The sequence below is a fragment of the Poecilia mexicana genome, unplaced genomic scaffold (assembly GCF_051168715.1).
Source record: "Poecilia mexicana isolate PSO_F unplaced genomic scaffold, ASM5116871v1 scaffold_21, whole genome shotgun sequence".
Classification (NCBI taxonomy): Eukaryota; Metazoa; Chordata; class Actinopteri; order Cyprinodontiformes; family Poeciliidae; genus Poecilia; species Poecilia mexicana.
In genome coordinates, this window is record NW_028263390.1 from 7,893,806 (window position 1) to 7,905,200 (window position 11,395).

An 11,395-nucleotide genomic window follows, 5' to 3' on the forward strand; every position below is an offset into this window, starting at 1 on the left:
CTAAGCATGCAGTGAGAGCAAAACTCTCACTGCACACCACCCTGAAGACACCATCTTACTGTGAAACATAGTGTTAGACTGACCCAAAGTTCAAATGTAAGATCAAGTGAAAAATGTGTAGCAGGCTTGATGTAATTTTCTGACCCTCTCCAGTCAAGCTGCCTGAGCATAGTTTATTCAACAAAGAGCAATGGATACAATTTTGCTAAACTTGCAAAGCTTGCAGATGTATATGCCAGCAGACATGTGGCAGTAACTGCATCAAAATGCAGTTCTACAAAGTATTGACTTGAAAGGGCTGAATCCAAATGTACGCCACGATTTGAAAATCAGGTTTCACTTTCCTTTCACTTCATAGTTAAGCACTGTTTTGTGCTGGTCTGTGACCAACTAATGAAAAATGTGATATATTTGCAGCTGCAATTTGGATTCAATTAAATGTGAAAAAGTTCAGGCAGTATGAATACTTCTAAGTTTCCCGTATTTATATTCTTAGTATGTGTAGACGACGCTCTCCTAAAAAAGTCAACAAAGCTCAATTGCACATTTTTAACATGTATAGAATTTTTTTATTAGCAAACAGTGCTGCAAAAGAGGACTGTGAGCCTCTTGAGTTATTTTGCTGTATTTCTAACTATCATGTGAGAGAGTCCCTGTGTGTGTTTTTGCTACTTTTTCCTTTTGTGATCTGTTTGTTTGTTGGAAGGCGTCCCTGTGCCTCTGGTTAGACAAAAGTGCCGCGTTGAGCAAAACCTCCACTCTACTTTTATGGTCACTGTGGGCCGTCCTATTTGTACATGCTTAAAGCAAATTAGACCAGCAGCTGTGTATGGCTGTCTTATTCAATTTTGGGTTTTCATAATAAGCATATCCTTTAGAAAGGTGATAAAATCCAGGAATATATCTTACATGTTTTAAAGAGTGACACCTTTAGAGTTTCACAATACACCGGTTTTCTTTTTCTTCCCTTAAAAATACAAATAAACAATATATGTAGCAGTTTTAGTGCTCTGATGGGTATAGAGAGAAAAAGACTTGACTGTGGATATTTTTCACATGAAGAATAATGGCAAGGTGCAGCAAGACAACCTTAAGGTGACCGCTGTCGATAGCAGAAAACAAGTGGACCTGAGAACAAAATTTTACTTCGTTTGAAAGATTCATTGCAAATAGTCATAAAAAAAGGTACGGATTTTAAATAAGCCAAAAAAGCAGAAAACAAATGGCGACAAAGATACAAACTTTAAGTAATGTATTTATTAATTCTAGTGAATTGTAATCAGGCAAATTTAACTTTTTTTTTTCTCTTTATAAAATATTAATTTTCTGAAAAAAGGACCAGGATACAGAGGTTTCAAACATAACTAAAATAATATCTCCTTTACTCATTTGTAATACCAACTGTACTTGAACATTTTTGACAAAATAATATCTAAGAAAAAAAGTTTGATTTGTGTTGTTATTAGCAGATCCCTTAATTTTTTTGAACTGTTAGTTTAGTCTTATGAATCAATTTGTAATGAATGACCACCGTGTTCAGAACCAGGAGAGACATCACTCTCTGTGGGAGAGAGAGTGGCTAGTTTTACACAGAACCTAACATGTTTCATCACAGATAAAATTGGACTGGATTATGGACTTTATTGTAGTAGGTTCAGGCTTGCTTCTAATTTAATCTATTTTTCTGTTTCAATCCAGTGGCAGCCTTTGTAGGACTCCAATTCCTTTCTACATGCTTGTATCAGCTTTTACTCTTCTTTTGATGTAAGTTTGACCTCTGAACTGATTCTTCTTTCTTCAGTAACAACTTCCACACTGAAGAGTGTTGTACTTACTGTGACATGTTACAAATTACAAGTGATATGCAGGGAAAAAATAGAATTTTTAAATTTCTGGCTGGCTGATCACCAACCACTTACTGGTAAAGTGGAATACCGACTGATTCTGATCACCAGCTGATCCTGATTAACCTGATCAATAACATCTTCTAAATGTTGGGAGATTGAACGGTTGGGGTTGGGAGGAAGGATCTAATGAATCACTTGGATGATATTGCATTGTTGAACAAAACTGTTTTTGACAAATTGAGCAAATTATAAAATAAGTATTAACCATTCAGATCTCAACAATTTGATCCAAATTTAAAATTGATCATAACATCAGTTCTCCATTTCTAAATGTCACATTTTGAAAGGTAGCTTTTAATATTTAAAATAAATATCACACACCAACGTCATTTCCATGGATCATTCAAGCCTCCTTCATGTCTTGAGACAGTTGGGAAAATGGTAGGTAAATATATTTTCTGACAGTGTGACAGGAATAAGAAATAGACCCAGCTCGGAATTGAGTTCTTAAGCTAATCATACATGATTATAGGCTTGGGAGCCAAAAAACATGGGATATGAAAGAAGTTGTTTTCATCTGCATGCTACTGCAGAATGACTGGCTGTCAGTGTTACCTATTCTCCTGAGGGCTCTCACTCTCCTGCCTGTCTTTGACTGGCCTGCAGCAGGTCTTGTGGCCCCTAGGGACTGTCCGAGGAGACCTGGACAACATTGGCAGCAGGCAGATTAGCGGTGTCATTTCGCTGTGGTAAGCCGGACAAAAGCATCTCTTGTTGTCTCAAGCTGTTTGTGGTGCTGTTTTCCCAGTCCTGTGGAAAGGAAAGGACAGCCAATGACCAAAGCCAAACAAACCTGGTCCAGCTCACCTGTGCCGTGAATGCAGAACTGAGTGACCCACATTTGGATGGAAACCATTGCAAATATTTCCCAGCAAAGTCTGTGGAAGAAACTTTTAACAGGGCCTCTCAGCAGGGAATTTTAACTAACTGTAAATGACTTTGACTCTATTTAGTTTGTGTCATCTGTTCCTAAGTAGTAAACAGTCACATTACCATCAAATCATCCAGTATGTAGCTTTGTGCATAATAATATGTTGATTTAGGTGTAATGAAACCTTATTGCGTAGGATTATGTGTGTTCACCTTGTTTCTAGGTAAATACTTTATAGTGCACCAGAGGAAGTTATAATTCTCATAACTTTGCATGTTGACTGTATGATGAGAAGCAGCATCTGAATATCGCTTTGACTACATAGCGGTGGTGGCGGCAAGACAAACCTCCTTCACCCAAACTACGTCTTAGTTTAGAAGCAAAAGCCTAGCTGCAAAAAATTTGGCCTTGCCACAAAAATTGAATTATATTGGCTCAGAATGCCTAGAAGTAAAAAACGACAACCTTGGGAACGATTATGCAAAGTGAAACGCGGTTAAGCCCAGTGCTACTGGTTTTCCATTCCATCCAACAGGAGAAAAAGTAAAAAAAAAAAAAAAAAAGGCTGTTATTGCAGAGTTTATCCACCTTAATAAATATATTGAAGCATTTATTCATGCCATGACAGTTGTAGCTGTAGCTCATTTTAGCCATGCTGTATAGCGTCTTTGTGTTACATGCAGCTGTAAGAGTGAACATTGCTTCTGGGGGATTTATTAACACTGGGGTACTTGATGGTCCATTTCAGCCTCAAATTAAACCCTACTACAGATATCATTTAATGTTTTCTTTTGTTTTCACTAAACACTGACAACACTGTCAAAATCTTTTGAAATAAACTGTGCTTTATATTTCTGTGTAACGGAGTGACAAAAATATGTCTTCAATGTTTTGAATCATTTTCATTGTTTTGGTCCTATAACTGTATGTAGGGAACAAATCAGAAACTTGTTACATGCAAACAGAGACCCAATAACACATACAATATTTGCTTAAACAAATAGGATTTTCAAACTTGCAAACCACTTGTATTGTACCGCAGGATTAGCCAGCATAAAGAAACAAATGTTTATATGATGATATACACCATTACTGTCTTTTTATTTCTGAAAATATACCATATTAAGAATACTACAAATAACATACTGCACATTAACTTTGTATTTGCTAAAGTCTGACAATTGTCTCTTATCATCTCCTCCGAAGGCCAGCTGACAGAACAGAGAAAGCCCATTGCTCTCACTGACACAAACATAGATACAAATAGCCGACTAGCTAGTTTACCATCATGCAAACCTTTAAGGCTGTTTTGTTTGCTCACAGCTGAGACTCAAAAGAAAGGCAGGACCGGTGCTGAAAAGGCCAGCTTTGACAGTTTTCACACAAAGAGTTCACTGTTGGTTAACAGTGAGCAGCCTGTTTCTGGGAGGTTTGCACTGTTTCTGGGGCCCATTTCATGGAACAGTTAGCAAGGCCAAAGGCAACCCATGAACTGGAGTGATAGTTATGGCCCTCAGGGCCAAACCTGGGACTGGCCCTGTTGCTCGCCCCCTGTTGCCCCCACCCAGTATCGAAGCTTTTACAAAGCTGACTGGGGCACTGGGTGCTGCAGGTGTCCTCTCATAAAGACCCACATCACATGGCCCGTTGGCCTGACTCAGCTGGCATGTTTTAGTTCCTTTCTTCACCACTGCAGGTGTCAAGACAATGCTGTGGCAACTTACAGTCAACTTGTTCAGTTGTTGCTTTAGACCCCATTTTCTGCATTTTTATATTAACACACCGTAGTGCTTTGCAAATGTATTCATAGCCATTGAAATTTACTACATTTTCTCATGCTACAACCACAAACTACAATGCATTTTATTGGAGTCTTATGTGTTAGACCAACAAAATGTTGTGCATAACTGTGAGGGTGTTTCGTTTAGCTTTACCTTTGCGCACATGTGATCTATGTGAATGCATGTATGTGTATATGAGCATGTGAATAGCTAAAAGAGACAGAGGAAAACACAGAATTATTTATTCTCAACAGGGTGAATGATTAAATGTGGTGTAAAATGCTTTGAGGTCCTCTTGACTTGATAAAATGTTATACAGGCCATTTACCAACATTTATGTGTTGAATGAATTGTAATTGGCTTTTTCGAGTCTTGAATGTGGAGCATCGAGTGATTCATTTGCTCAAGTTGAAACAGAACAACCTAACAATTATTGAGCAAATTAACATTAAAACCTTACTTGGGCATTAGAGTGGCACCCGACTATCCATCACTGTAACGGTGCAAGGCCAGTCTATTCTTCTTTTCTTTTGTGCAAGTGGAGAGAAACTGTACAGGCAGTAGATATTAGAAACTACATTCTCTGCCTTTGTTTTAGTTAGCAGTAATGGAATGGAGGGCCCAGAAATACAATTTGTGTGGTAAGCAGGCAAAAGAGGAAGAAAACATAAGAGTAAAGACTAGAAAGAGATTAATATACAGGCTTCTCTCCTTCTAACCACAGAGTGGGCATAAAGAGCCCAGCATCTCATTGATGTCAGCTGTAGCTGTGCCTATCCTTTATTTTTCAGTTTGGTTTGGACAGAGCAGGCGGCCTGGTCTGCAGGAGTTGGGAGGACATGGCCCAGGCTTTCCCACATCACTCACAGGCCCCTGATAGGCGGTCACACAGGCCGATAATGACAGGGTGAGAGATTTAGTATTAAAGTCGCCTCTGCTGCCTCCTCTGCTCCTGTCTGACGTCAGACTGTTAAATACGGGGATGAGAGCATGGCATGGCCTACGGGATAGAGAGTTAGACCTGTCTTAAGTATAGAGTTTTGTGTAAGAGAAGCCTTGGCTTGGGTCCACAGGGCTGTTTCCATGGACTCACACTATACACAACAATGGGGCATTTGGGATTGCAGTTATAGATTGAAAGAATTGTAATTTGTGACAAACATAAATTCAGTGATTGTAAATGGCAATGGAAGTGGGGCAGGGAAATGACAATAATTCAGTCAAAGAGCTCAACCTACTGGGTGGACTACAAATTAGACAATAAAATATTTCTCTCTAGTTTTAGCTTGTTCAGACGTTGTGGCTTTCCTTTAGTATTAAAATAATAAGTATCGCATGTAAAATTAAGGTGCTTTCTGGTTTTTTGTAAAGTTATAATTTTGCAGTTTATGACTAATCAATGCTGGGACAGAAAAAAACTAGGTTGCTGGTGGCTAGTTTTCATAAATGTCATATAATCACTGGTAAAAGACCTTATTGTCTACACCATTTTGCAGCTCAACCGTACAAGCAATACCCAAAGTAGATTAGCAACATAAAAGCAGCCGAAAGCTGCACCTGCATCGACAGATCATCACACCATTGTGGCATTTAAAGAAAAGGCCTCAGTCAAACATGCCCCCTGACCTTCACTAGCTAACATAAACTAATTAGGGTTGCTCTGAAAGGAATGGTCTGCCATTGGACTAATCAGCTTCCACTGATCTTGACCATGCAATGCTGCTCCAGCCTGTTCTCCCCTCTAGAACCTCATTATCACACATTTTCAAAGGAGCGCCATGGCAAACGGAAGGGGGTTGAAAAGATGAAGAAATTTAGGAGGTGGTTGTCCAGGAAGGGGGCTTCCCCAGTTCCTCTCTCCTCACATTGGACTCAGAAGGGAAATGTCAAGCGTGAAGCTCGGAGAGCGGTCAGAACTGTTCAGTCCAGTAGGCAGCACAGAGGGGGCCTTTGTCCACCATCACTTAGCACCAATTACAGCCCGTCAAAATAGTTCTTCTGCTGCGGGGCGACGTGTTAATGGGCCCGGTTGGGTGTGAGGAGCGACCTTGTCCACACACACCAACCATGGGTCAGGGGTTAATAGGGCCCTTTTGATGTGGCGGATGAGATTTTGGCAACCTTTAGCTGCCCAGGGAATGCTAGCACAAAGACGCAGAATGTGATACAATTAGGCAGACAACTAGCTGCAATGAATGGAGTTTCTCCAAAGATGTGGGATGGCTACCTCAGTCAGGACAGATTGGCAGCCCTATTCTGGCCAAACTGGTGCTTTGGAAGGTCAATGGCCTTCGCAAATGCACAAGAGGAGCCAGGTGAGGGCACAGACACCAGCCAAAGAACTTTTGCTTGAAGTGAGCAGTAATTAAAATCCTGTTGAACAAATGACCGCCCTTCTGGACACAAAGAAGGTCCTTTTGTACTTGTGAAAAGGTCAGAGACCATTGAGTCTTCCGCTGCATTTCCCATCTCCGTCCTGAGCTGGAGCTGGACTCAAACAAGTGAATGGGCCAGCACGCCTGTAGGTCGCCCTCAACCAAACTTGGAAATAATTCGTTGTACAATATGTGAAACTTAACTTGGCACCACTGATGTCTGACCTATACTGTGTTTCCTGAGTTTAAGTAATCAGTGATTATCTGATTTAAGATGAAAAAAGGTTCATAACACAGAGCTGCATTACGTGTGTTTAGTCTTGGCATCTAAGCATAAACTAAGACCTATACCTCAAGTGTGGGAATTGTGTTAAAATCCTGCATGTTCCTTTAGTTTCTTCACAGTTCTTTGTTAGCGGGGGACCAGAACTTTTGCAAAAATATATGAAAAAGAAACAATCTTAACTACACTGAGTAAATTCAACCACATGCAATCGTGTGGGAACCCGTGGATGACATCCATCTGCCTTCTCCAAAATACTTTCTGAACTTACTGATGTACAGTTCATTACCCTTACCCAATCCTCCTGGAAATGGATGTGGTGATCTGGCTCCCAGCTTCATCTACTTAATGTTGAAATAAAGGAGGTGATTGAACTCAGCCTCCAAATTGGATTTGTGTAATCTGCATCGAGTTTGAACATCCTGTGTAAACACAAGCGTGTGCAGATGCCGGAAATGCCACGGCTGGAAATGAAAATGCCCATAGTTGACTTTGGCAGAAAATCAGGGTAGCAGAAACAGGGATGAAGCATAAACACAAGCAGGAGTGTGTCCATTGTTTGCTAGAGGGTCAAAGGCTGCTCCGAATGACTGCAATTAAATTTTATAGATTGATTTAGAGTGATGTGGTGGGAAGATTATAATAGGGGATTAATAATTTTAGTAATAATGTTGTAATTTGTCTTGTAGCAATACCTTAGCAAGTACATAGTCTCTTTGTTGTTTTTTTTTATGAAAATACTTTGAAAATTTTTAAATTTTTAATTCACATGTTCTTGCATTTACTGGGAACAGAGTCTGCAACATCCGCTCATAACCTTTACACCAAATTCAACTTGGCACAATGATGTGGAAGAAAAATTGAAGAAACACAAACATCATTAAGAGTTCATGTGTTTCTGTTAAACAACCCTTTAGTTATACTCTCATTTCCTTAATGGCTTTGCAGCTGGATTTCACCCCTGAGCTTAGTCACACAGCGTTGGCCCCAAACATTGTTTCTTTTGCTGCTTTTCTCTCAGCGATAAGTAAGAATATGACTTAGGCTCGATAGGATTCATTTGCCTTAAAACGCTGCACCCTTTAGAGCCCAACTCATTAGAGCATGTGTTTTAGGGAAGGGAGGGGACTGGAGGTCTCTAAAGGTTAATTCCAGATGCAGAGCCTCCTTGAAGCGGCATGACAACATGTCTCCTCCGCTAAGATTGGATGCATTTTTGTCCATCAAGCTGACTTGATGACAAGAGGCTCATTACTGAGATGATTGCCTTTCTGTGTCTTTATCTCTCACAAACACCCATACACGTTTCTCTCCTCCTGCACTGCATGTGCACATTTGTCAGTTGCATAAGCGAAATTAATTCCCGATGGAAATGGTGTTTGCGCAAGTAGTTGTGTTTTTGAAAAGCAAAAGCTGATTTCTTTAAACTTAATTCAAGAACTAATTTAAATCTTGACACTTTTATATTTTATTGCGTCAGATGTCTCAAATATGTGGAGATGTTATTGAGCTGCCCTTGTTTATGTCATTCTGTTGCTTTATCACGACAAGCTATACATCTTTATGACTTATTCAAAGTGTTCTGCTTGATCTTGAAGACAGCAAATACAGCAAAGGAGAACAATGAAATGAAAGATGAAGGAGACAAAAAAGAAACCACAAAGTGGTGAAGACAAAACAGCTGAGGAAGACAGAAAGCGAAAAAAAGGAAAAGAACATGAGACGTGCTGAAAAATAAGAATGCAAGGAGGAAAAAAGAAAACAAAGACAAGCGAGAGAGTGAGATGTGGGCCATTCATAAGCAGACTTCTCTAAGGGATCTTAGGCCAGCACACCTGCTACTATTCACTTCAGAGGAAATAGACACTCTGTGGAAGAGAGGCTCTTGGCCTCGGGACAAAACCGCTGCAGCGCCAAATTAGAAACAGGAAGGACTGTGGGTAAGGCTCAGATTAAAAACGTACTCCCCACATGGACTCAATATACTGCAGCCCTGATCCGCTCTGGAAACCTAAAACCCAACAGCACTATTTTATGCCCCAGTCAACAGAACGCCCGGTGTTTGCTCAGTGACACGATGAAGACGAAGTCCAATGTCAACCCCTGAATGTTGGTAAACTGTGGTATTCTAAATACTGCCCATTCTAATAAAGGAAGGAAGTTTCTAAGTATACATACAGTAGATTTACTGTAGAAGTAAAGAATCGTGTCTTGTTGCTTAACGAAATAATTGCATTGTTCCATCAAAAAGTATAGTATACACAAAGAGTGTTTTTCTTTGTGCAGGTGATGAAGAATGTTCCAGGTAATGAGAAACCTATGGTAAAAATAAAAACACATTGGTCTAACTTTGTCCTTACACTACACTCAACTCTTTCTACTCTATCATTTATCAAACTGACAGCCAGATGACTTGTTGTGTAAGAACACACTAACAGGGAGGACAGAGTGCAGTGTCCCATAGATAGCCGTTAGGATAGCTTATAATGTCAGCTGACAGCAATCAAAACCAAATAGTACAGAAAAGATAGTCAACACAATGTATGACTATTTAAAAAGGGGTTGAAAAGAGCAAAAAAGGAAATTATAACACTTCTAAAATTATTTCCTAGAAGTTTTTACATTTTGTCACATTAAAACCACAACTTGTGTGTATTTTATTGCACTTTTATTATGCTTTAGTGGCACATAGTTGTGGCACAGAGTTGTTTTTAGATTTTCCATGAATGAAAATCTGAAGAAGATTGTGGAGTGCATGTTTATGAACTGCCTCCCCAGCCCACTTTCCCCTCTAATAAAGACCCGCATCACACTCTTCAGACTTTTATACGTAACAAAAATTAAGAAGGTTTGTGTTCTTTTACTTTCACTTTAGAATTATTAACTTAACATGTTGGATTTGTCACATAAATCTCAAGAAATACACTGAAGCTGATGGATGTTACGTGATGGAATGTGAAAAGCTCAGGACATTTGCAAAGCATTGTACTAATATAAAAGTCTTTCTCTGTCTTTTGACAAACACCTTCTGTCTGAGGGTAAAAAAGAAAAAAAAACAACTTCCAAGGCAAAAGTTGGGACTAAAACGGTGTTCTCAAATTCCCCAAAACAGTATTTATATTAAATCATAAAAATACCTTAAATTGATTACATTTATTATTATAGAAATATCTACGTTTTTTATTCAACCCAAAAAAGTAGCTTTCTCACTGAGTTATAAAAAAATAATATTTTTGAGGTTTTTTTTCTTTTCTTTTTATAGACAAAGTCTTTTATGTAACACATTGACATATGGGAGTACAAAAATGGAAGGGAGAATGTAATGACAATTAAATGGCTTTAGGCTGTTCTTTTCTCTAAATGTCTGTTTGATTTGTGTTTGTCACCAAAGTCTTGGCCTAAAAAGTATAGGTCATCACCTAAGTTATGAAGGCCCACGCTCGCTAAGCGCTTTCTGAAAGATGCTTGCACCAGGCATGCTGATTTACAAGCATAAACACATTCATGCATACGTGCTTATGCACATTTTGCCAGATGGGGAGAGTGCTCAGTAGTAAGACTCTAATAGGAAAACCTGCCATGACATCACCCAGGGGAGTGCAGGTGCAGGGCCGGGACAGGAAGTGAGTCACAGGAAGCTTGGTGAGGCAGACTTTGCCATGCCAATGACAGGCTGTGGGAGTGCGATGTGAAGAGCTTTGAGTTATACTTGGTGGCTTAATTGGCTGAGTCCCCTAGGTTTTGGAACTGCTTTATAGGCATCTGTCGTCTCAGTCCTTCCAGAATAACAGACATGTTTTTCAACAAGGGTGCGTGTGGTGTGCAAAAACAAATGCTATTTACTTTTCAGACATCTGATGTCTCTCTGCATTTTAACTATCATATTAGTTTGGACGTCTCGCATTTGTTTACAATCTGTGATTTCGTTCAGAGAGTGTTTATTTTAAAAGGTGTTTAGCCTCATAAGTACGTGTTGTCAGTTTGTCATTTAAGTTTTTACTATAACCTGCAAATCCCCAGCATGGAGATTTGTAACAAACTGACAGATGGATGGATGAATGAAGGAGATGTGCATGTGTCCTTGACAATGGCAGTCCAGTAGTTTACACAAAGCTTATTACACTAATGAGAAAAGTGTGGGGAATGGGCTGGTTCCATACCACCCAGGGAAGTGGAGT